A 27,407-nucleotide genomic window follows, 5' to 3' on the forward strand; every position below is an offset into this window, starting at 1 on the left:
TCACAAAGATCCTCCTCCACCATGGGGGAATCTCCGCACTTGTGGCAGAATCTCACTCCCACTTCCCAGTACCACCTTCAGGCCGAATTGTTGTCAGACAGATGTTCCTTGCTGTGATATTCAAGACAGTCCATGGAATGCCCGCGTCTTATCCACATGCTCAGCAATTAAACATCCCACCCCCTTTTTGCTGTCCCTTAACTGCAAAGTATTGCATCTTTGCACTAAATCTCATGCTTGCTGGAAACCCTATGCTGGAATGAAGTGCCCATTGAGATTTTTGCCATCTTCCCACTCCCAATATTCAGTTCCACCCTGATAACCTACCTCCCATGGCATGACTGAGAGCACAACGTCTCACTCCTCTGCTGTAATTGTTTTGGTAGTCAACAAGACCCTAAATTATATAACTATTGGCCTTTAAGAATAAGGAAACATAATTCTACTTTGAGCTTTTCGCTTACTGGGAAGAATCTGAGGAAAACATACAGCCTAATTTATATATTGGCGGTAAGGTTACTCTGACCATGTATCCTTAACACCAATATATTGGTCCGCCAGCCATTTTTATAAGTGGCAAGACCATAGTTTGGCAATGGCAAAGACCACTCTGTCTCCGCTATGGCCATACTTTTCTGATGGCCCAATGGAGTAAGGGCAGTCGGAGATATGGCTATATATCCGACGGCCCAATTTTGATGTGTAGATATTTAACCATTTCTTACCGCTTGTCAGTAAAAAGGTAAAAAAGCCCCCCTCGCCATGTGAGATGTCTCTTTAGAGTCTTGTTTTATAAAATATTTTTTTTTACATATTACCGTACATCTCCTTCATGTTTAATGGAGCCATATGACAAAGGTCCAATAGATTCAGGGGAACTACCATGATGGTGGTTCCTGTGAATGGTAGAAATGCCCGTCAAGCTAACAGACATTTCTAAATTTGGCAGGTGGGTGAAGCATAGTGATAATATACGTACTAGGTACCTAGTGGTTATGGATCAGATCCTGAACATGAATTACGTGATATGCAGGGAGGTGTTAGGGTGTGGTTATGGGATGTATGATATAATGTGCAGTGTGCAAGTGAATGCTTAAGAATAAAGTAATACCTAACTGCAGCCCCTGCGTGGCGTAATCTATTTGCATGCTCCATGGCTGGGGAAGACGCTACAACTTGTGACGAGTAGGGGATACGTGCCTGAGAAAAACATGACTGCTCTCCCTGAGAGTTTGGAATGGTACGGCAAGCGGCTTGTGCATGAAAACCAATTTCGCAGCACACTTATAGGAGAATAACAATAGAGATGATGTCTCAATGGACATAAAGTTCAAAGTTCAAGAGTGAAGGGGTTGTCCACAAGTATTAGTGCAGTTTCTTCTTTTATTGTTCAAACATGCGCCAGCCGACACGTGTTTCGTCGCCAGAAACACACCGTTTCTGCGACTCCTCAGGGCTATAAGAGTAGAGGTAAGGGATCTGCAGGTCGCGGTGCCGGTGATAATTCCGACCCGGCTCCGCTCGAGGCCAGGTATTGTTGAGGTTGTGCACGGTTGTCACAGGAGTACAACGATGTTGTTGCAGTGTGAAGTGAAGATCCCTTAGTAAAACTGAACCACGACACGGTTCGCGAAGTAGGAGTCACCAAGCAGTGTTGAGTGTCCGTGTTATCGGTGTGGTTGTTAACGAGGCTCGTAGGCTAAGCGGTCCCCGTAGTGCGGGGAATATTCGGCGATGACTCTGTCGAGTACACGTCGGAAAGAAATTGCTATCTCAGAATCGCAAATAGGGATGTATGTACAAATTCGCGATTTTTTTGCGAATTCTTAGTATTCCTTAATTGCGATTAGCCAATTGCGAATCGCAATTAAGGAATACTTTCCCATTCATTTCTATGGGCCAGGAGGCCCATAGGAATGAATGGGAAGTTATTCTCAATTTGCGATTCGCAATTTGAGAAATGCAAATTAAGAATAATTTCAAGGGTGCAGGGGTGTCCAACGGACACCCTGTTGCACCCCTGAAATAAGCATGGGTGCACATGTGCGCACATACATGCCCTTAGGGCATGTATGTGCGTCACATGGCACTTAAAAAAACGCAAAAATGTGCATTTTTCAAGGAATTCGCAAATTACCACCAACTTGAAGTTGGTGGTAATTTGCGATTCCTTAAGGACAATTTCATTTTTTTTTTGCTTCATACATTGCATTTAAGGAATCGCTAAATTTGCGATTCCTTAAATGCAGTTGCAAAATAAGGAATCACAAATTTTGCGATTCCTTGTTTTGCACCAGATTCTCCTTAATAAATACCATTTGGCAAATTCGCATTCGCAAACGACGAAATTCTGCGAATTTCGGCGTTTGCGAATGCGAATTTGCTTGATACATATGGCTCAAAATCAATACATACAGGATAACCAGAGTTATCAATTTTAAAGCATTAAAAAAATCTGTACTTTGCAGTGTGGAGAAACAGTTACGTTGCGGTCAATGGGAAAAACACATTTATGCAATCAGTTACTTAGAGAGTGAGTTCAACTGAAGCCTCTTGGGGTTAAGGTCTTGTGAGTCCATAGACCAGCTCACAACAGCTAGCACAATTTTATCTGGCTCAGGGGCGTGGGGTGCAGAGGTCCACTTTAGCTATCAAACGGAGCTATCAATCAGACTTGCGGTCTTTAAATGGTTACCTTAGCATAAAAGTACTTGCAGGTCATGTTGAGAAAAAACATGACCAAGCAAAAAGCTGGCCCTGGACCAGGAGTCTCCAGACAGATCAACTCTACTTGGCTTGGCAGACTCGGGTGCAGAGGTGCTCTTTGATATCTGTGGTGCTGAATCAGGTCAGTGGCGAGCGTGCCAATAGAGGGTGAAAACAAATGCAGGATCTTTAAGATGAAGCCTCAGGGGGGAGGGTGGGGGGGGGGGGCGTCGAGAAAAGCAGGTAGTGGTCAGATTGACCATAGGTACCTGCAAGCACTGTGGTTGAGGAAATCTTCTTCCAGAGGAGCAGAGGAATGCTGTAGAAAGCTGAGCTTCAATGAGGGTCGGGACTATGGTTCCCAGAAGCCACCCGCCCAGTGACTTTGAGTGACCATGCTGGACGGCTCGGTGGATAGTACTTCAAGGTCATGGGTTTAGCAGTTTCGCCTGCCAATTGCAGTCGGCATTTCGGTTTTGGCGTCTGTGGTGTCCAGGTTTGACACACAACAAGCCTTGGTGGATGCAAGGGCTCTGGTACCCCAGGTACTGGTGCAGGGAGACTCCAGGAAGGCTCCGTATCTCGAGACTTGGTGAAGCAGCGGGGCTGACCCCCTGGACTCTTGATGAACACTTCTTGGAGAGTTGCTCCCTCGGTGGACCCGACGGTCAGCAAAACAGTGAACCGGGCAGATGCGGTTGGTGCCTGGAGATGCAGGGAGATGGTTCCCCCACCTTAAGGGAGATGGTGATTGGTTGGTGAAGTACTGGACAGTTGTCAAAGGGGTTGGTGAGGCTTTTTAGTGGTAGGATGAGTTGATTCTTGCAATTTGTGGGACAGCAGCATCTAGGCAGGGTTTGGCGCAAATTGCGGTGCTAGTCCACAGTTCTTGCGTTGTTGGTTGTTATTTGTCCTTCTTCTGTGCCCAGGTAGATGAATCTAAGTTCCAGGTGTCAGGGGGTCGCCTAAATACTGAATTTAGGAGCGTTAAGGGAAGTGTGAGATAGTAATCAATGGGCTACCTACCTGTGGGGTGACTACACCCCCATGTGACCACTTCCTGTGGGGAGTGGGCATAAACCTGACCTAAAGTTCCTAGTTTTACCAAACATAAGATGGTGAATCCCTTCTTCGAGTGACCATTTCAGCTGGCCCACCTTAGGGGTGTGCTTAGCCTGATAGTGCAACACACCTACTTACTAGCTCATTTTCCCACCTGCACTGGGGTCAAATGTGCCCAAGGGCAGAGGGTGGCATTCTCCAGGTCTGGATGAAGCCGGGGTCACATATCAAAGGGGCAGAAGATGTGAAGCCTCTGGCCTTGGTATGATAATTCACCAGCCATCCTGCTGGGGGAGGTGTGATCAGCTTCCTCCTGATCAGGCATTGTTTCTGATCTCCGAGAGCATTGGTTCTCCCGAGCAGGGGGTCAGAAACTCGACTGTGATGGCAGGCTGGAAGAGACCAGTCAGCCAGCATACTAAATGACTGGTAGGTGTCAGGGGAACCTCTAAGGTGCCCTCTGGGTGCCTGCAATAATTAATACAACACTGGCATCAGTGTGGATTTATTAATACAAGGTGTTTGATACCAAACACCATTATTTTCAGTGAAGCCATTATGTAGCTGGGTAACTCATAATGACCGGTACATATGTTGAAGATAGCTTGCACTGCAATGTCGTGGCAATGGAAACAGACACCACAGGGGCATATTTGCTAATGCAGATATGTCCTCACATATAATATAATGCACCCTGCCTTAGGGCTCTAAGGCCTGCTGTAGGGGAGACTTACATATAGAATATGCAGTGTGCTAGAGCATGGCGCACAGGAAGTGTCCCGGAACGTGTTTTTAAAATGGTTTGCACCATTTCACGCATCCTGAAATGACAGGCTGCATGCAGTTTTTGTGTAGGTCCCCTTGGGTGGCACAATACATTCTGCAGCTCATTAGACCCTCCTTAGTACCCATGCCCCGGCTACCAGAGGTACCATTTACTAGAGACGTACAGGGGTGCTAAAGCCCTTGCCAATTGGGTTACAATTAGACATTTACCTGTTTTAAGGGAAAGAGCAATGGAACTATGGGACTAGTTAGCATGGAACCACTGCACATTCAGTCGAAATGCATCAGTACTAGGACAAATAGAGGGGGTGACCATGTCAAAAAGGGACACTATCCTACAAGTATCAGATCAGGTGTAGCAGCCCTAGCTGATACATTAGCAAGGAGGAAAGTACAGCATACCTCTATTATTGGGTGAATGAAGCAGTCAAGATTTCCCTGTAGAACAAAGTCTACATCATCAGTTTGGAACAAGTCATAAAGGTGTGATTTTAGGCCTGGTTCATCAAACAAAACAAGTGATTGGACAGAGAAGAGATCACAAAAATCAGTTTTCAACACACCATGCATGTGATTCCGACCACAGATAACTCCTGCTAGGACAATCTAGAAGTCGAACTTAAGCTTCTATGTTAGCATGCCTATCCTTAAAGGACATAAGTGTGTCTACTGTGCTGTGATAAGCACAGACCACCATTAACTTAAAAGAAATTGCTTTCTCTCTTGTATACAGGCTACATTTCTTACTAATCTATGTTAATGTTGCCCAATGAAAAATACACTTTTTCCCAATTTGAATAGTTCGAATAATTTTGGTCCTTTGCAAAGACTATAGGGCATTTCAGGAAGCAGTAAAATCACTGCAGTAGTGCTTTCTGACTGCTTGTTGTTAGTCACTAAAAGCTGTGACATAAGAGGTAATTTAGAGTTTAGCGGATTGAGGTACAACCAGCTTAAATTGGAGGCGATACTACCCAGCAAAACCTATGCAGAGGACCGCTGATTGTCCTTGGGAACTGCTGATAGACAGATTGTGGTCAATCAAAAGCAGCGACCTCTCTGCCATGGGGTCACTGTCTTTCATGTTTTGGAAGGGCCACCCTATTTAGGATGATCCTTCTGATATGGAGCCATTTGCTTTCATAAATTCCTACTTTGGGTGAGAAAAACAAAAAAATACATACTTGTCTAAAAAAGCTCTGCCTAAAGTGCATCCACTGCAATGACCAATGCTCTTTTGGCTGAGAGAACCCCGTTAGGAAGACATAGATCTCTAAATATGATCAGTGCTACTCTGACAACCTGACAGTCTATGGCTGCCTACCAGCCTGCCGAGTTAAGTGCAAGAACCTTATCCATTGAGGTTAAAGAATGGTGCCCTACTCCATGGGTTCTCAGACTTCGCCACTCCTCCAGTCAGAACAAGATCAGACTGGAGACAAAAAGTGCCAAAAAGAAATAAAACAAGACTTCTTATTTTATACTCTCAGTATTTGGGTGAAACTCCTGTATTCATCGGAAATACCTTAACCCTGCTCCACTTTAGGAAAGAGCTGAAGACACTCCTCTCCATAGGACACTACATGACAATGAAGTTACAGTCCACCCACACTCTAAGAACCCAGCTTCCCTTCCAATTTCTCAGTGACTATATATTTCCCTTTGACCTACTGCAGTATACCTCTGCATTTTGTTCGGCTAGGTTTGCACTATACAAATGCCATATACATACATAGATGCATACCCTGAAGGACACCCATAAGTCCTTGACATCACTATCTAACATAGAAATCCATTTGTAGGTAGCACTGAATGTACAACAAGCAGATTGTCCTCCAGTGGACAACCCACAATCATGTTTCCTTTCAAATCCTAGAAATGCAATTATGATGTGTAAGAAATTGGGTTGTTGGTTGGGATGGGTATGAGCCTCGGTAAAGAAGCAACCACAATCCTTGTCAGGGTAAGTCACACACAAACTCAAAATTAACCTATGCTCAGCCCCTTGGTAGCTTGGCACAGAGCAGTCAGGCTTAACAAAACAACAAAAATCAATAAGTAGATCTCGAGATATTACATTTTAAAGTTGTTAGAGAAAATAGTGCCAAAAGGCATAAAGTGCTAATTGTGGATATCTGGTTGTGCCAGAACGAGACAAAGTCACAAGTTCAGGCCAACCCCAATGGAGCGCGGACCAGCATCAGAGACCCAGTTAGGCCTGCTGAACAGAGTACCTTAAATCCTGGTTTTCGTAGAACTGCCTGGTTCCATGTCGAAGAGGCGATGCATCGGTTCCGAGATGTGGCTAGGCTGTGGTGCAAGGTCTTGTTGAATCGACGTCGAGTATCCGGTAGACGGTGCTTGTAATGCAAAGTCCAGAGCCGAGGATGCGTCAGGCAGTTGGTTCAACACATCGGTTCCAAGAAACTGGGAGGCTGCGATGTGGAGTCCGGCGTCCTTGTCGAGGATGCCTTTGACAAGAGATGCTAGGGACTGCACTACGAATGCAATGCAAAGCAGTGGTTCCGAAGGTGGCAAAGGCTGCGATGGTGATGCAAGCCTTTGCGACAGGCAAACCCACTCAGCAGCGGAGATACATTGGTTCTGATCGTTGCTACACAGACTCACAGATAGCACAGTCCAGATGCAGATGCAAGGTTGTTAAAACCCTGTTATGATCCTGCGGATTCAGATCAGGAGGATAGGCAACTAGCCCTTGGAGTCACTCTAGGTTCTGGGTTCAAGAGATGCAGGTCCAGTCCTTCTCACCAAGGCAAGAGGGCAGCAGGCAACAGGACAGCACAGCAAAGCAGGAGTTCAGTAGAGTGGCAGTCCTTTAGCAGCACAGCTTTCCCCCTTCCTGAAAGAGTATCGACAGGACCAGAAGTGTACTGTAGTGGTGGTGTCTGAAGTGCTTCTTTTATTCACAATTGAGCCTTTTTCAGTGTTGTGTGAGTTAGCAATGACAGAAACCTTTTTACCAGAACTGATTAATGAGATTCAGTATATCACAGCACTGTGTGAAGAAGTGCCCAGGTTGTGTTGACAAAGCTGTCCATACCCGAAGGAGCACAACACCAAAGCTGCCGGGTGGCAGCTCAGAACAACTCCAAAGGTCTTCAGAAAAGTAAAGGGCTCCCATGGAGACCAAAAGGGAGCTAAAAGTTCCACAGACAGTAAAAGATGACCCAGAGGCCATGGCAGCCCAGGGCCTTAGAGATGGTATGGAAGAAGCAGATCCTAGTGAGCAGACAATGTCAGAGAGAACTCCACCCTTAGTGTTAGCCAATCTCAGAAATGGATACAATGCCTCCATCTTCTTGAAACAACCACCACCCTTTGATACAGCCAAAAAACTGAATAATGGTATCAGATGGACTGCTTGGATAGAGACATTAAATTATATCATTGATGTACTAGAAGAAACAGATAAAAAGAAGATGATCAAATAAGTTAAGAACCTTGCTGGTGAAGATGTAAAAGAAATCATAAAGAAAATGCCACAGGCAGATGAAATTACATTCTGTCAAATCAAAGCAGCCTTGAATCTCAGGTTCAGTCCAATATCAAATGTAGATTGTGAAAGATACATGTTCAGTCAAGAACGACAGAAAGTTGGTGAAACCATTGACGTATTGGTTGAGAGACTGGACACGCTCATCAAAAACTAAGTTCAATGTATTTATTGATGAGGAAGCTATTCGCCTCAGAGTAATTGATGGATGCCTGTCAGATTCATTCTGACAATCAATGCTAAGAGAAACTCTTAGTCTGGAGCGAGTTCTCATGGCTGCCAGAGCTGAAGAGCTTGCTGATCGACAAGCTGATGACATGAAGGCCAGAGGTGGCCAGGGTGAGTTAGTCATGAACATGAAAAGAAAGCCAAAGCACCAGACAGGGGAACACAGAGTGATGACTCCCGGGAAAAAGAAGTTGTTGCCAGTCCTGCCAACTGTCAGAGCCGTCTCCCAGCCTCGGCCCGTGGAGGGAGTTTCGGTGGGGCGGAGAGGCGGGGCGGGGGAGGGGCAGGGTGGGGGGTGCTAAAAAACGGAGTATGGATAATTGAAGGTAAGTAAACAATTTGATAAATAAAACGAATTTCGTAGCGCACCCTGCATCACATTTTGCGATGCAGGGCGTGCTACGAAATTCATTTTATTTATTAAATTGTTTACTTACCTTCAATTATCCATACTCCGGTTTTTAGCAGTCCCCGCCCCGCCTCTCTGCCCCACTGAAACTCCCTCCACGGGCCGTGGCTGCCGTCTCCGGAATGTAGCGGGGGTGGAGCATGCAGGAATTAAAGCTTGAACGCTCGGGCAGGAAGCTGCTTGCTGGTACGGGTTGCAGCTTCCTGCTGTCGCGTCACTTACCTTCTCTTCTGGTCTCCCCCTGCGGATTGCAGCGTTCTCTTTTCGTTTTTGACATTGGGCTGGATTCAGTCGTGGTGTTTCATGACTCCTCCCTTGCAGCGCATTCTCCTTGCTCTGCATACCTGAAATCCTGAACTCTTCGCTAACCCATCTGGATTAAAAGAAGAAAAGACAACCGTACTCCAAAAGCCACTTCTGATTCGGTCTGGGTAACGTGCTAATGCGCTTGCATGCATATTCAGCACAACTACTTTAGTAATGTTATTTATCTGACTTTGTCTTCAACTGCTACATGTTTATGGGTCCTGAAGGGAACAAGTGGTATTCAAATCTAGAGGAAATAACAGAGATAAAAACATGACTGGTCTGCAAAAACTACAGCATGAACTCTAAGCACGTCTACATGCTTAATAAGGCTTATTTTATTTTTCCCTTTTATGTTTTATTTTTTAAATGACTCCAGATGGCTGTATATTAAGTGCATGATGCAATGTTCTCAAGTTGTTAGATAGCTGTATGTGGTTATTTATTTTACGATCTAATTTCACACATGCTGTATAAGCCTAAGTTATGAAGACATAAGTAATGCAAAAGGTATACCATTGGAGTACATTTTTTATATCTCTGCAAGTTCTATAGAGATATTTGAATAATACACAATAGCATTTCTTGTCTCATTCCTTAGATATGTGGCATTGCTGGTTGACCTAGTTATTCCTACATTTAGACTCGAAAGGGGATACATAAAGGTATTACAACACCAAATGTTAAATATCTTAGGAACAATAAGGGACAGACTTATAGGTGCTCATTCTGATACACAGTTTTCTTTTATAAACAGGGAGATATGTAGGTGAGCCCTGATAGGCACACCTTTCGCAGCTCAGACATTGGGGTATACATGGGTCTTTTTTATTTCACATTCTACAAGCGCAGCCCCAGGACACATCAACAGAGATCCCTCACAGCCCATAGCTTAGGGGTTCTTGAAACTGTGTAAAAAGTCTCCTGGGGGTCACAAATTAAACCCTCTAAGAGGCTTAGGGCAGGCAATTTTGGAAGTGGTACTCCTGTGGGGACGGGTGCATTCCCACAAACATTTGGAAACATGTTTGTGGTGTCCCTGCAATCTCTACGGCACCACAAGCATAATATGCAGATTTTAAATTGCCCTAGCATGGGCTTATGGGGCGCTCCAAGCATCAGCTGATTGGAGCCCCACAGCAGTCGTTTGATGCAGCTACAGCAGGGAAACTGCTTATTGTTTTCTTTAAAGGTAGCCCCAGTCCAACCCGGGGCACCAACAGCAAGGGCAGCCCCAAAGCCTGCATGACCCCATTAGGCTCCTCACCTGCTTGGCATAACTGTTCTGTGCCATGTGGGAACCAGCATACTTCTCTCTGTCTGCGGCCAGACTAACTGCGTCACAAGCAGGAACAAAGCAGTGCGGGGAGTCCAAGTTGGGTACCTCCACTCCTCTCAGGCTAGCCTCCAGGAGATGTGTCTTCAGGCCTCCTGGATACGTCTGCCACTGTGTGATATTTAGTGATACAAAAAACACAGTTGAGAATGTATAGCAATATGGCAGATGATCTGCAGTATCACAGTAGGTTGAGTCGCAATAAAATGAGATACAAAACTGTGACCGCCACAAAAATAACAAAACAGATGAAAGCAAACAGATGTTCCAAAAAGAAAACTCCCTTCTGTCTTCTAAACATAAGTCAATTATGGGATCATCTAGCCGGGGTCTCTATTTAGGGAGCATAGAAGGTTTGAGCATGATCAGACTTCAGTAGAAGTCTCGGTAAAAAGGAAATAAGTGTTTAGCATAAAGCATCACCCTTGCTGAATAAAGCAAGCAGAGAGGTCTGTACCTCTCAAAGACGAAATGGAATCTCTGCCCTTCAACTGTGAGAACACTAATTAAAAGTAACAGGGGATTCAGAAACATATTTATCTCCTTCCATACCACCAGGAACCAACCAAATTGTTACTGAAGAGAGCATCTGCAGGATCCCTTAAATTTCCCATCTCAATGAAACTTGGATGGTAATTCTCAACCTTAAACATCTCTCCGTCATGAATAAAAGAAGGCCTCTTTCGACCATTGATTCTCCATGTCCACTGCCAAGTTCTTCCCTGTAGGCCTCAATATCAGCATTCTAATACAAACAATAAGACTTTCTCTCACTAATGGGAATCCTGATAATATACCTGAAAGAAAAGAAAGAACATCCTGGCAAAGCAAACTGCATTTCAATTGAAAAATCAAGTGTAACTGAGAATTTAATATGCGCTCAAATACATGGTTATACATACACATGTGTAGTGCCACAAATAAGTGCAACATGTGAGCAAAAGAATACACGTTTATGCATTTCAACTGAATATTAGTGTACATGTATGTAAATCTCAAATCTCTACAATGATTACATTTCATTAATACATTTAAATGTTTTACACATGTTAATGAAGTAAAGGCACACAGTAAATATAATGTCAGTTATAAGTATATAATTGCATACGGGTGACATGTAAGGGTGGAGCCAAAGTTGTACTGCTCCAATACTTCCTCTGATGGCGATGTTAGCCATCACAATCAACACATGAATCTTATCAGATGATACCAGGTCAAAATCCTGATGTTTTCAAAATTTTTCATCTAGAGTTGCCCAAGTATTTAATTTCAACATAGTATCTACACTGACTGTCCTCTAGTTCCACATCCATTCTCTTTCTTTTTATCCCCCTTCTTTCCTGCACTTATTCCCCTTAAAGAGTACAAACAGACAGATTGAACAAAGGGAAATTATCACAAGGGGTCTCAAAATGGAGCCCAATAGTTCTCTTCCAAGGTTTCCAAACCACTGCATATTGCAGCAAATCCATTTCCAACTACTTCCCAAGCACCTGTCGCTTCCAACTCCTTTAAATCTCCCTTTAAGTCTGAAATATTCTTAATGTATCTTTTCACCTCCTCTTTGTTTTTTTAAGAAGCTCATCTGAGTCTTTTGAAGCTGCAATGTCGTTACGCTGCAACACAATGCTGTGCTGCCAGAGCTGCCCTGCTGCCCGTCTCACCTCGCTTCCTCATGTCTGGCCAACTGCTGCCCCCGGTTGAGGGTGCCGAGCTGGGTTGGGGGGGCTTGACTGTGGATCAGGCTTTCCTTTGATTTGATCGGCCTTCCATCTCTCCAACCCTAGTTCCCTGGTCCCCTGGTGACATACCAGGACATCCGAGAAAAGGTGGGCCAGGTTGAGGAGTTGTGGGGGCTGGGTGGGGTGATGCGCATCCCTGCAGTGAGTTGCTTCCCCACTGGGGCAGAAGGCAGAGGAGAGAGGTTCCGCGTGATTACTGTTGGGTCCCCATGGATAGGGGAGATAGTGGCAAATGGACAAAGCGGCCACACTAGGTTGCGATGCAGCTTGCTGTCCCACTTCTCCTTGATCAAGGAAAGGGCTATTCAATGAAACCGAGGAAGCAGGAGTCCAACCCAATAGGGGACTTTTATCAGCGGACTGGAATCCAGCAATGGCCTCAATAGTCGACACCCTTATCGTCTCAACCAGCACATCGACAAGTGGGCAATCCATACAGTGGCCTATAGGAAATGAGCTAGCAATGTACGACAATAGGCAACTAAGTAAGGAGATTCTAATTATCACGTCAAAGCTCTCTGACTCCACCACCATACACTCCAGCCCCAGACAAGCCTCTTCTGCCAGCACCAATGACAAATCACTTTACAAGGTAGCTCTTCAGGGTCTAAGCTTTGCTCGTTTCAGTAGCATCAATCTCGATCTATGACAATGCAAGGCTGACACTCAGGCCCCAAATTGCAACACTTCCTACATCACAACACAAGAATGGAAAGAGCAGATAGCTTCATATACACCTAACCTGCTCGCTTAGAAAAATAAATCAAACTCCTAAAATTAACTTCAAACAGGTGAAACAGCACAAGACGGATACCATATAGGCGTCGCTACAGAATACCATGCAGTCAAGCCTTACAGTACCAATCAGACAAAATGGATATTCAACATTCACTCCATAACTCTAGCTGTTTTTGTCTCCAATACCGACCTGAAACTTTCTGATTTAAACAATCTTATCAAGCGGGCTCAAACCGACACAGTTATTGCTAATGAGCTGCACTTGCGCCCCAAATGTGAAGAAATTATCAACCCTGCCTTCTTTGCTGGGTCACCTTATGACGGATTTACAGTAATTAACTAAACCTTCAACGGCTGCCGCTCAAAATACCCAACCTGCAGGGAGAGAGGCAACTACTCCAGTCTTTCACTCAATTGTGCAAGATGTTCAAGTGGTAAGACCAAATATTGAACGCGCCCAATCTCAAATCTTCAGGACAATGAGGGAAGCAAGGAGCTTGCGACTCTCGTTCAGCTGGCTTCCCCCTTGAGGGTTCATTCATCATTGGGGTTGCCACCTCAATCCCCGAAAGAAGGAGCCCAAACAACTGTGCCCACAGGCCCCCAGCCATGATGGAAACAAAGAAGGAATGGAAGAAAAAGGAAGGCTAACATTACAACTTATTTTCAAGCCATTTCGAAAACACAAAGGGGCATATTACCAACAAGTAGCAATATTTATCGCTAAATAGGCTTAGCGACGATTTTTTTATAGCTGAGCATCGCCGGAATTTATCGCTGAGATAACGTGCTATTAGCAACGTGTATCTCCAAAGTGATACATTTTCCGGCGATAGTGGCGAAATGCGTGAATATCGCTGAGAACACAGCGATATTCACGCATTAGCGACAAAATGCTCTTAGCCATGTTATCCACCTCCCATTGGATAACATGGCTAAGAACTGGTCTGGGCAGGTGTTAGTATTTGGAGATATTCGCGCTTAGCGCGAATATTTCCATCACTACGCCTGCCTTGCTAATAGGCGATAGCGATGTTAGCGACTGTTTTCATTTGCTTACAGTTTGGGTACGCCCACTTTGTATGTCATTAGCGATAAATATCGCTAACATGCAAAGCGGGGCCCAAACTGCTCGCTATCCCCTAAAAGCTGTCGCTAACTGCTTTTAGCGACCGCTTGCTAATAGGGCGATAGAATTATCGCCTCTTAGCGGCCGAAAACGGCCTCTAAAGCGGCGAAAATTCCCTATTGCCACCCTTGATAATATGTCCCAAACATCCTTAAGTTCAACTCAACAGCCCTTTACCGTAACAGCATATTATGCCCAAAATATATTCAGCTGCGCCTCTCTGGATACAAGTAGTGAGGCAATCGAGGATAAAGCGCCGTGTAGTGGAGAAGGCCCATCAGAGTACATGCCCTTGCTCAAGCCTCTAGTCAACGAAGCAACCATAACGGGGACTTATCCTCTCAACCTGCCAAGCTGCATACCAGGCGCAGCCCAGCATCGTGGCCTGATGAGGGTGTCATCCCACTGGGGGACTCTGATCTAACCCATGGCCACAGGGCACTAAGGGTCCCATTAGAAGTAGTACGCGCTCCAGTGGGGGTAGCTAGATCTAGTATCAGCCCTATAACAAAAACCAAAGCATTTTCAGTGATACAGTCAACTGAAACACCTCCAGTGGGTTTACCAGTACTATTACCAACAGGAGATATACTGCCAGACCCAATATTCACTGCTTTTTCTAATCAGTCCGTTACACTGATACCACCAGAGTCTCGCCTCAACACTCAACAATCAAGTGTGTCTAACTCTCTGCAGTATCAGGCTAAAACAAGTACCACCCTCTGTTTACCTCAATATAGGTGACATTCTAAACAGAGGGAATAGTTTACAGGTATTAACAGCCATCAACAGGCTGGAGGACCTAAAATCATCTGTTCTGCTATCCACAGAATTTGTGGAAGTCAATAAACACCTAGGCAATGAAGCAACAAAAGCAACATGGGCATCGCCGGGTACAGCCAGGATGGTCCATAATGAACATGAACAATTTCGGCTCTGGGGGATAAAGCTGTTACCCTACCGAAATCCGGGTTGCCCGGAGCCACTGCTAGTTATGAGTCAAATATACTCAGGATCCCGCCATGACAATTCCACGAAGCGTACCTATTCTGTATGAAAAAGTCTCTGGAGTTCATAACCTTTGCATGTAACCAAATCAAGCCCCCAGATGGCCATACCTAATGTGAAAGGAGCCACAGCAACTCAGGATTAGGCCTGATTAGCAAAAGCAATAAACGGTTGAAGAACCAATCCCTGGCACAACAGTAACCACTAACAAACAAGCAAGGATGCATTATGCCTATGCTCTTGGAATATCAATGGTCTGGGAAACAAAACTATAGACTCTCAGCAGCTACTCTACCTCCAATCGTTTGGCCTTATTTTCTTACAGGAGACATAGCTTTTTTTAAAACAATTTTTATTGTGATGTTATCTGAGCATATAGACACAAAATATCCCGCGATCCAGATCTGGACCGGCATCCCAAGTTCCCTTGCGCATCATACAGCCGTTAAGCCCACATCCCGGAGGTCGGGCGGAGTTGAACAACAGGGATGCTCAGAACAGTACAATTGACAAAATTGCAGTAACCACGAACAGTGACATGTACACCACTTTTTATTATAAACAGTCCCAAACATGAGGTAGCTACCAACCATGTCGTATCTGGTAATATCGACATTCCCTACCAATGTGTTGTACCCGTAGTGACCTGTTGCCTAATTAGAAGTGCAAGTTGGCCCAGGCTCGGGGCGGCCACAGCCTACCGCAGCACCAAGCGCCTCCCACCGGTTCGGAACCGGCGCTTTACTGACCAGGCTCAGGGGGAGCGGGGAAGGGGTGAGGGAGGTGTCGGCTCTTCCTCATCGCTCTGCACCGCGGCCGCCGCCGCCAGCCGCATTCTGTATTCTAAAAACAGTCCCCAGAAATGTTTGAGTCGGCTCTTAAGCGGCAATAGCTCGCTGTAGTTCTGAGACTGCATGCAAAAGTAGGTCAAGTCCCTCGTCCATTGGTCTATCTGGGGGAGGAGCCCTCTCATCCAGCACATGGCTAGCCGTCACTTTACCAGCAAGAGGCCCATCTCCACAATCCTGCAGCGTGCTTTCGGCATTGGCCTAGAAAATCCCAGTAGTGCTAGCGCCGGGGAAGGTGCAATGACTGTCTCCAGAGTGTTGCTTAGTTCAGTGAATACTTTACTCCAAAAGCCCTGCATCCCTGGACATCCCCTCGCCAGATGTAGGAACCCCGCATTTTGCGCATTACACCTCTCGCATGCTGTGCTATCACGAAGCCCAAAGTGGTGCAACCGTTCCGGTGTGTGGTATACTCGGTTGAGGTACTTGAAGTGCACCAGTCTATGCCTTCCGTTCAGGTAAACGGACCTCGTGCTACCGCAGTAATAGCGCCACATGCCATCATCTATAACCGTGTCCAAGTCCCGGTGCCAGTCAGATCGCGCCTTGGTGTACCCAGCCTCTCTTTCCACCATGGCAATCCTGTACATAATAGAGACCAGTTTCCTCGGGGCCTCCGTCTTAATGACGTGGGAGAGCTCCAATACGTCTGGGGGTTCCTGCAAGTCGTCGCCTAGTTGCTCCCTCCAGGCATCCCTGACTCTGTGGTATTGAAAGCTCTGCAGTAGTGTGGGTTGCGCCCTTTGAGCTGTCACCTCCACTAGAGACTTTAGGGTTCCGTCTCTGTCCCTGCATGGTGCAAGCCATACAGCCCAAGATGTGGGCATCAGTGGCGAGTATAACAGTGGCGAGTAGAACAGCGCCCCCGCGTGGAACTGCAACAGGGTGTTCCAGGCGGGTCTAGGTGAGTTTAGGGAATCCAGCAGTCCCGTGCGACGGTCTGCCGTCTCAAACACTATTGCTGGCAGCGGCAACGGCGCGGCAAAGAGGGCTTCCATCTTTATGTACGGCGCCATCCCGGCGTCATGTATCCAGCTGTGTAGTAACGCCCCCTTCTGCCACCCGATAGTATAATTCAAAATCAGGAGCACCCAAGCCGCCCATGTGGCATGGTAGGGGGAGAGTTTTCCACTTCACCCTCGCTTGCTTGCCAGCCCAGGCTAATTCTATCATTAATGACTGTAAGCGGTGGAAGAAACATTTGGGCAAGACCATAGGTATATTCATGAATGAAAACAACAGACGCGGCAGGACCACCATTTTCATTATCGATATTCTGCCCACAAGGGAGAGGGGCTATCCCACCCAAACGGCCACATTGTCTTCAAGGCGAGCTATAGCTCTACCGTAGTTCTCGTGAAATACCGTCTCCAATTCAGTGTGGAGCTGTATTCCCAAGTAGCGTATGGGGTCAGTGGTCCACTTCAGCGGGTATTCCATTTCAAATCTCTCGGTGGCTGCAGTAATGGGGAATGCAATGGACTTGGTCCAGTTTACCAATAGCCCGGACAGTGCGCCGAACCTCACCACCTCCCACAAGAGGGGAGCCATATTCCTCTCCGGCTCCCTGACATAGAGCAGGGTATCGTCTGCGTATGTGGATATGACTAGTTGGTAAGAAGGGAATTGCAGGCCCCTATGGGAGTGATATTCTCGCATCGCCCTCGCAAGTGGCTCTGCAACTAGCGCATAAAGTGTGGGCGACAATGGGCAACCCTGACGGGTCCCTCTTTGAATGTGGATGGGGTCAGTGACGAAATTCCCTATCTTAATGCGCGCTGACGGGTCATTGTAGAGCGCCGCCAACCTCTGCAAGAACACGGGGCCAAGCCCAAACCTGGTGAGGACCGCTCTCATAAAAGGACACTCCACGTAGTTGAAGGCCTTCTCCATGTCTATAAACACAGCTAGTGCCCTTGCCTCCGGCCGTGTGTGCTGGATGCCCCCAAAGACTGTGCGCAGGTTATAGGTGATGTTCCGACCCAGCATGTTCAGGTGCCACCAGCTCAGGGGCTAGTAGTGTCAGCCTAGTCGCTAGGACCTTGGCGTATATCTTAGTATCCACGTTCAGTAGCCTGTATGAGCTACAGGCCTCCAGAGGCTTGTCCGGCTTTGGTATGGCAACTATTAGTGCTTCCCTCATCGTCTGTGGCATCTGCCCCATCTCGCCCATTTCTGCGAACAGAGCTGATAAATACGGGAGCAGCAGGTCCAGGTACGTCTTATAGAAACTGACCGTCAGCCCATCCGCCCCGGGGGCACTCGCGGCCCTCATCCCACCCAGGGCCTCTCTGATCTCATCATGTTCGATAGGGTGCATTCAAAATACCCTCTAGACGTTAGAAAAAAACGGGAGCTCTACGTATTCTAGGTAGTCTAAGATGTCCGCTTCTCCCCCCCGTCCCCCATTAGGTCAGTGTAGTATTCCCTGAACCTCTGTGTTATCTCAACTTCTCCGGTGAGGGCGACACCCTCCTTAGATCTTATTTCAGGGATCGCGATTTTCCTAAGTTGTTGCTTCACCTTCTCACCATATACCCTAGCTGTGGCATACTTCCCCAGGTGTTTGATTCCCGCATCCGCCACAGCCTGATACTCCGCTATTAACTTTTTCAATTCTGCGCTATCCGCATCCGTGCCTCCAGACACCTGCCTTTCTAGACCTGTCAGCCTCTGCCGGATGGAGCGGAGTACCCCTGAGTGCTTGCTCATGGCCATCCCCCTGATATACACCTTAAACGCCTCCCACACCGTTTGGAAGCTGTCAACTGACCCAATATTCGCTTCAAAGAACGTCTCTATTGCAACGTGTAACTCTTCTCTAAACACCGGATCTTGTAGGGAGTACGGTGGGAACCGGGACAGGAACGGGGGGATTGCTGTCCGAGGCGTCGTTAGTTCTATCAGTATGGGGGAATGATCGGAGAGTGTACGAGGCAGCACTTGTCACCTCCGCACTCGTGAAAGCAGGCCAGACGTGGCCAGCCAATAGTCAATACTTGTAGAGATGTTGTGGAAAGCTGAGTAGTGTGTGTATCCCCCCGCGCAGGGTATAAGCTTCGCCATTCGTCTGCCAGGTCCTCGCTAATTAGTATTTTGTCCAATTCCCTAGCCGCCTTAGCCTTTTGTCTAGGCGGGCCGCTCGAGCGATCCACCTCAGGGCTGCGGATTACATTGAAATCCCCGCCCCACAGGGCAGCCAGGCCTGGCAAACCCCCGGTTGTTTATGCTAGCACGGCGTAGAATTCGGGGCAGTCATAGTTTGGGCCATAGAGATTAACAACTAGAGCCTCCAGCCCCCTGCCCGCTACTTTTGAAATTACATTGCGGCCAGCCGGATCAGCTCTAAGCAGTGTCAGTGTGAGGTCCGATTTTGGGTTCGCCCATGTTAGGACCCCTCCCGCATGTGTGGTAAAACCAGCTGCATTTATATGTCCTCTCAACCCCCTGGCATTCAGCCTAGAGCTCCCCTCGGGCAGGTGTGTCTCTTGTATTAAGGCTAAATCGATGTGGTGTCTAGTGAGATAGTTTAGCACTCTGCGCAATTTGCGGTGGTCGTTCAGCCCTCATACATTCCACGTCAAGGATCTTAGACCGCAGTCACCTGCGCCAACTCCTGTGTCATTCGGTGTGCCCTGCACGGCCATGGGAGGTTAACGGTATACCTGTCTTGGTAGCTCTTTAGGGATAGATAACTGTAAGCATGTGCTGGCCGTCGCCTCTAAACAAAAACAAACACTCTGTGCACTCTCCCCCTGCCGCCCACCCACCCCGACTCCAACCACACTCCCGCGCAAACTCCTCCTCCACAGCCCTCCCCTCCCACCCACAGCGGACCACCCCCAACTAGGTCGCGAAAATCTGGCCCCAGAACTTGCCACCCCCAGCCCTCCCGCCACTCCCCATACAACAAACCCAGACAAGGTGTTACTACGTGTGGGCGAAGGTTGTCTCGAGACATTGCAGAAGTCCAAAACTGTCACCGTTCATACAGCTTGTCTCGTCTCCGCCAGCCGACTACTGGCTGCTCCCTGCAGCTGGAGTTGACCACAAGGATCACGACAACAAACTCTGTTAAGTCCTGGTCTTCCAGTCCACCACCTGATGCTTCATCCAGCAAATCTCGGTCCGGGGGTTTCCTCCGCTCCATCGACCAGGTCTTTAGAGCTTTCTGCAGTGTCTTCTTCGGCTCTGTGAAGATATGTGACTGTTCATTCCTGTTGACTTTCAGCTTAGCCGGATAAAGCATATAATAGACCAGCCCCATATCACGTAGCTGTCTTTTCATAGGGACAAAGTGCTTCCTTGCCTCCTGGACCTTGGCCGTGAAATCAGGATACAGGGAGATGGTCGATCCCTCATACATTAGAGTTTGTTTCTCTCTGGCGACACGTAAGGCGGCATCTCTGTCCCTGTAATTTAGCAGTTTGATGATTATTGGTCTTGGGGGGGGCTCCGGGTTTCGGGCGTGGAGCTAATGTTCGGTGCGCGCGTTCCACAATAAACGTGGTGGAGAACACCCCCTCGCTCAATAAGGTGATCAGCAAGCGTTCAATAAAGGGCTCCATCCTGCCCGTTGAGGTCGATTCAGGGAGGCCAAGCATGCGTACGTTGCAGCGACGCGAGCGGGCCTCTAAGTCCTCCGTCTTGTCCTGCAGCACTTGTAAGACTCTGCCCAGCTGTTTATGATCTGTGTCCAGAGTGGTTTGCGCCTCTTCCACCTCCGTCAGCCGCCTCTCCGACATGTCAAGTCTTTCTGCGTGCTTGTCAAACCTCTCTCCCATTCTGTCCATCCTGTAATTGAGCACGTCCATCTTGGCGCCCAGGGATAAGATGCTCTCCTGCAGCCCTCTCTCCATGGACCGCAGCATGCAGCGTATATCTTGCTCCTGTTCCGGTGGTGTGGCAGGTGCACTGTTGCCCCCCACGCCACTGCCCTGTGTCTTGGCACGCTTTTGAGCGAAGGGTAACTTTGATTGAGTCCTGTCCGGTTTCCTCATGTTGTCTCTCTGAGGGTTACGCACTTTCAGCTTTGTTGTCGAATGGGTTGCACTCAGCTCTGAGACCAGGGGTCCAATGGGCCGCAACCACACCCCACTCCTCCGCCGTCAATGGATGGGGCAATACAGCCACAGCAGAACCGAAGCCCCCGTCCCGCCGCGATCTCCGTGGGCACACAACTACACCATCAAGACGTCAAGCCAGGATCTTCAGGGATGTCGCACCGCAGCCACCTCCAAACCTGCACCCTCCTTCGAGCAGGGCCGCACCCGCAGGCAAGTCACCGCACCACACAGCCTCGAGGGGGGCCAGATATCTCCAAAGGGTTGTCTTAGCCCGTGCCCAGGGCTTCCAATTCGCCCTTCACACCACCTCCTAGCTGTAGGCTGCTTATAGAGTTTGGCACCACTCTTCAGCCACGGCACCCCCGATTGTCACCCTCCTCCGCCGGGCTAGCCTCGTGTGTTGGGGGGGAATCCATGGGTCTGCAGTACCACCGCGTATGCCAATGCCCCCCATCGCCACCACCCCGGGAGCAGCTACCCCCTCCGGGGTCCGGCAGCGCCCGTGGCAGAGCCCCCACTTCACCTCTTCACCAGTAATAGGGGCTCCCCCTTAGTCCCGCAGTGGCAGGTCCAGGATCGATATCAGCTGCAGGGGGGTCTCAGCACCCCCGCAGTCTCCAGGCCGGCCCACCACAGGGCGCCCCCATGGCCGCCTGCCGTCCCATCAACTGGCTCCACGCTCAATGGGCAGCGTTAGCCGCGCAATCAGCCTCCTCACGCTGACCTGGCAGCGTCCGGACTCACAGGGCCCGCATCTCGCTCCGCCCACAGTGCGCCGCACGTAAGGTTACGTCGGCGGGGGGCACCAGTAATCGAGGCCGTGGATTTTGGGCCTGCTTGTCCTCCAGGACGGCCCCCGCTAGACCACAGGATCAAGCAGCCCCCGCAGAGTGCCGCAGCTCAGCAGACGCAGAACAGAGGCACCAGTGTCCAGCATGGGTGATTAGCGGTTCCAGCAACCGCAGGACCAAGGATTTTGTAGGATTTTTGAGTCGGCTGTGGCGGAGCTCGAGAGCTATGCGTCCATTTTGAACCCGAGCAATCTCCGCCTCTACAGGAGACATAGCTAGACCAGTTATTCCATTTATAGGACTTTATGGTTCACTATCTCCCTGTATGCAAAAGAGCCAGATTCAGCCACATCAACAGAGGTCTCACAATATATTCATCAATAGTAAGCATCAGCAAAGTCAATGAGCTGGATTTAAAGTCTTCCATGACAAAGGCGATATATGCCGTTAGAGTGACAGTCCAATGTGAAAATAAAGACATGCAGCTGGTGATATTAAATGTATATCTGCACCCAAGGGACAAGACCAAGGGAGTCAACTTATTGGTAGGTGGGGTAACAAGGCTTCTAGAAGAGGAAAATATATCTGATTTCATAATCACGGGGCATTTTAACTTGCACCTACTGTGAACAGAATAAATCTTCTAAGAAGTAACTGGGGGATCTTGAACATCTCAGTTTCCAGGCCTTGAATAGGCCGAGTTCCCCAAGATTGCCCGCCAGCAGCAGCGTTTCATACAGTAATGGCCAGCACAACAATAGACTACACCTTCGTAATCCCCCTTTTATTTTGTAAAATCTCTTCTTTCCACCTCGAGGAGAAGGATAATAGTGACCACCTCCAACAAGAAATTACGCTCACAGCACAAGCCTTAATCCCTGCTCATCCTGTAGAAGCTCCCAGCTCTATTTACATTATGAACAATAAAAGAACCACATTAAAATCCCAGGCGTTAGAAAATCTGCAGGAATCAGCGAAGACCTTTTCATAAGAACTACATATGGTAAGCATAAATCCCATAGGTGGATTAGAAAATTTCACAAAGACATTGGGAGAAGCTCATGCAACATTGTAGCCCTGGCCCATGATACAGGAAGAGCAGATCAGGTTCTTCAATAAATCAATAAATAAAACAAAAAGTTAAACTGGTCTTTAAAAAAACAGGAAGAAGAATCGCTCTCTGCCGAGCTTCTCTACGATTTACAGAGCAATAACAGTGCACATTTGGCACACGATCAACACACTTCAAAACCTCACTCATTGTGGAGTCAGCTCACACCTAATGGAGAAGGCCTGGGCAAGGTTCCTATGGGAATATTTCAATGATGATCCGAAAGCGAACACCACTGCAGGAGCTGCAGGAGAGGTGCCAACTCATAAATCACCTAGCAACTCCATAACATTCATGCTTACAATCTCGGCACAGCAAATCACGAGGCAGAGGGGGCACCAGGCAGTAATGGCGTACCTCCTGCCTAATTGAAACTAGACCCCACTGAATGGGCAGATTGCCGTGTGGCGTTCTTCCAACAAATGTAAAGGAAGGAGGCAATCCTGGCCTTGTAGAGGGGCTTGGTCATTTCACCCATCTATAAACATAGGGATAAGAATAATGTGATATATACAGATTGGTAGCCCTTAATGACAATGATGCCAAATATTTTGCCGGGGTCATCTTAGAGGAGTTAACATCTTGGGACAGCGAAAATGCTGTCATTCTTTTTAACCAGACAGGTTTCTGTAAGCATACCAGCACTACTACCAATATTTAAACCCTCTGTTTATTAATTAATGCTCCAAAGGGGGCTACGTTTCCCCTGTACCTCAGTTTTATTGAATACAGGTCTGTTTTTTATCAAATAGACAGGGATAAATAGTGCCACAAATTGAATATCTGAAAGATTCCATCCGCCCTCTTGAAACAGCTGATTTTGCGACACACATACACCTGGATACAAGTTAAGCTGGGGTCAAGAACCCATCTTTCTAGACGCATCACAACCACTAACGGGCTGAAGCAGGTCTGAGTTACAGCTCCTACCTTGTTTAACCTCTTCATGGCAGACTTAACATTGAGGTTAAACAGGTGTAATTCTCATGCCACGAGGCTGGGGGGTCTGGTTCTTTTGTATTTACTATATGCTAATGATTTAGTATTCATAAGTTGCACCCCTGTTGGTCTTTATCCAATACAAGATGCCACTCAATCCTATTTGAATGAAAATGGCCTGAACATCAATATAAACAAGACTAAGATCATGGACCGAAACCAAAAAAGGCAATAGGGGCATCCTGTTGGTTTTTGGCCAAACAATTATTTGAGACAGTAAAATAGTATAAGTACTTAGATGTGGCAATAGACAGCAAAGGCTTGTTCATCTCAGAAGAAAGTCCTGCAAAGGAGAGGCATTACACTGTCTTTTGGCTCAAAAAAATCTAAAGAACAAAGCAGTCAGCTCTAGCTTTGCCTCATTACTTCAAGTAATCCAGGCAAAGTTTGTCCCAACAATAACCTACGGGAGTGAGTCAATGAGAGTTAGAGATGCAGCTACTTTAGATGGGATTGTATCTGGTGCATTCAGAATGATTTTTAGTCTTTCTAAGTATACATCACCAGCTCAAATAAGACTTGAGTTTGGCTTGCAGAAACAGGGGCAGTCATTAAATGTTGGCACATGATCAAGGACGCGCGGCCTGGGACCTTGAACGCTCATCTACAGGCTGTACTGACGTCCAGGGAAAACTGCCCAGCAAAGCCTATCTTTATGAATCAATTGAGCAATTGGGCATACAGGGCTTATGGGAGGCATCGGGAACTCATGAAATCTTCAAAAAGTTGATCTACAAGACCATTATTCATATCTACCTGTTAGAGGACAAGCATCATTGACAGGTAGAGCACACGGCTGCTTCGTTCTTCATAGCTATTCCAAAGCAGCACCTCAGCCCTATCTATGTGTAGGGTTTACTAAAGCCACTAAGAGAAGTATTTGCGCTATCGTCTTGGTATTCTTCCCTGCATCTTCCACCTTGGAAACGCAATCCAGTCAAGCCTTGAAGCTGTCGCTGCGGGGCAGGGAGAGAAGATATCCCTCACCTAATATGCACATGCGAAGAACTCTTGAGTGAGAGCAAAGCTATGTTACGACCACTTTTTATTCAGAAAAGCATTCATACTTGCAGGCAGGTGGTCATGGCATGCTTTGCCACACAGGATTTACAGCTAAACTGTTACCTTGTGAGATATTTGAACCTAGTCGAAAAGAGACTAACTGACAGAAATACATTCTGAGGACAAGCTGGAAGACCAGGAGGGTTCAGGACAAAGAGCTCCATGTCCAACTGAACAGTGTGCTAGCTGTGTCCATGGTCTGACGGTGCTCCTACCCCATGGGGGTATATATGCTTTTACATGAACTCACCAAGGACTGAGGCCAGGCAAGGATTTTAATATTCATTGGAAGAACGTACTTTATCTCTCTCACTTCTTTTATTTGCAAGTACAGTGTTTTTGAATCCGGTGTTCTTGTTAACATAGGGTTGGGAAAGGACCTGGGGTATTGCTAATATTTGTTTACCTCTTAACCACCGATACTTTTGTATATACCGTTCTTTTTGATCTTTGAGCTGCATTCTTGAACAAAAGCATGCACTGTAATGTTAATAAAACTGTTTTAAAAACTTCTATGCGTTGCTGATAAGCTCCAGCTGCTCAGCAAGAATAATATATTGAACACACCTTTTGCTCTCTTAGCACAAAAGACAGAACAACTACAGCATTGTTCTGCACATTTTGTGGCTGTATAGGTTTGTTAACCTTTGTCTGTACAAAACCTGGATTTTGAACCTGGTTCTTATTCATTACTCTGTTGGGATTACGATGGCATTCCTGCTTCCAGTGCCCTAACTTGTTACAATAATGACGTGGATTCAAGTTCTTCAGGCCGAGGAAGTGCTGTCTCAGGTTCTTGTTGTTTTTCTGTAGCTCGTTTAACCTCTTCGTACTGCCCTCCAGTGGTGGTCTGCACATCTGGACTTCTAGAAGAGGCACTGTCACATCATCAAGGGGACACTCCATTCTGCGAGTATGGGCAGCATGGATTCAGTTGGGGAGACTCCCACACTTAACAGAATTGTTTGTCACAAGGCTCACTTAAAACACACCTTTCCATCAAGGCTCCAGACATGTATTTCAAACATGCTTCTTCACAAAGACCCAGACGCCAGGACAGAGGTCATGGCACTGTTCCTGTTGCGTTGGGGCGGTAGCAACTCCAACCTGGTGAGACACAGAATGCACCACATCAGCTAGTCGCTTGCAGTAACCAAGAATCATGCCATCTGTAATGCTCAAAAGTGCATTTGCAGGCACTTCTGGCAGTCTCATTGATTGATCCCTGATGATTTCATGTGGGGACAGTCCTGTCATCTGATCAGGAATGCTGTGAAGACTCATTAACACAAGGGACAAAGCATCAGGCCACTTCAGAGACATTGACACAAATCTTGGCCAAACAGAATTTCAATGTTGCGTTCACCTATTCCACAATGCTTGAAGTCTCAGGCCAATAACTGCAAAGTAATTTTTGATCCACTTGCAGTGCTGCACACAACATTTACAGGACGTCATTGTTGAAATTAGTTCCTCAGTCTAACTCCAGGGAAGTTGGCAAACTGAACCTTGGGATAAGTTCCCTCAACAACAATTTAGTTACTGTGAGGAAATTGTTTCTCCTTGTTGGGTATGCTTCAACCCAAAGCGCAAAGATACAAGGAATCCCAGGATATATCTCAGTCCGTTGCACAATGGCATCCCGATGAAGTTCAGCGTTATTCTTTTGGATGGCCCTACTAATCTTCCTATATGGATGAAGGTCACTGTGGTTCTGATCCCTACATTCCTCTGCTGGTACACAACACATCTGTGACACAATCTTTGAACCATGAATCTGAATCGGTGGTTAAATCAGTTCTGTCAAAATACCCTGACCATGGCATCCCTCCCAACATGTTCGGGACAGTGAAAATGTCTAGCCATTGGGTACAGAAGGCTATCTAGCAATGCCGGTCTTCCATCCGCTGAAATCTAAATGTCATCTTCTCTTTTAACACAATCTGGTCTGACCCAACCCTGCTGTTCTGCCTCTGGTACTTCCTCCTGCAATCTTTTCACTTCTTGCCATGTGTCAGCTGTGGTTAACTTAAGGTTGTAATTGATCTCATTTTCAGATTCATTTACATACTCTCCATTGATTTATCGGGACCCATGAGCACAATACAGTCATAACCTCATCAGCATATGAGTTGCCAACTGTTACATAGTCGTCTCCACTCCTGTGAGCCCAACACTTTACGCAACTGCTACTGTGCCAGGCAATTGTAATGCCTCCAACTATCTCATGACATGTTCTTCATTTTGGATGGGGGATCCTGATGACATCATGAATCTCCTCTGTGACCATAACTGTTCAAAGCCATGAACACACCAAAGCCATACTGATTGTCAATAGAAATCACCACTCTTAGCTGTTCAGAAACACAACAAGCTCTAGTAAGAGCGATCAGTTCAGCCACTTGTGCAGATGGCACCTCCCCCTCTAAGCCAGAAGCATCTACTACCTCTGTGAATGTACAGCCTGCTTATGTAGCTCTCAGGGTTCCTCCATCATCCCTCAGGCAGGATCCATCGAAAAACAGTTTGTAATCGGACTCTACCAGTGGCTCATCTTGACTATCTG

The sequence above is a fragment of the Lissotriton helveticus genome, chromosome 1_2 (genome assembly GCF_964261635.1).
Source record: "Lissotriton helveticus chromosome 1_2, aLisHel1.1, whole genome shotgun sequence".
NCBI lineage: Eukaryota > Metazoa > Chordata > Amphibia > Caudata > Salamandridae > Lissotriton > Lissotriton helveticus.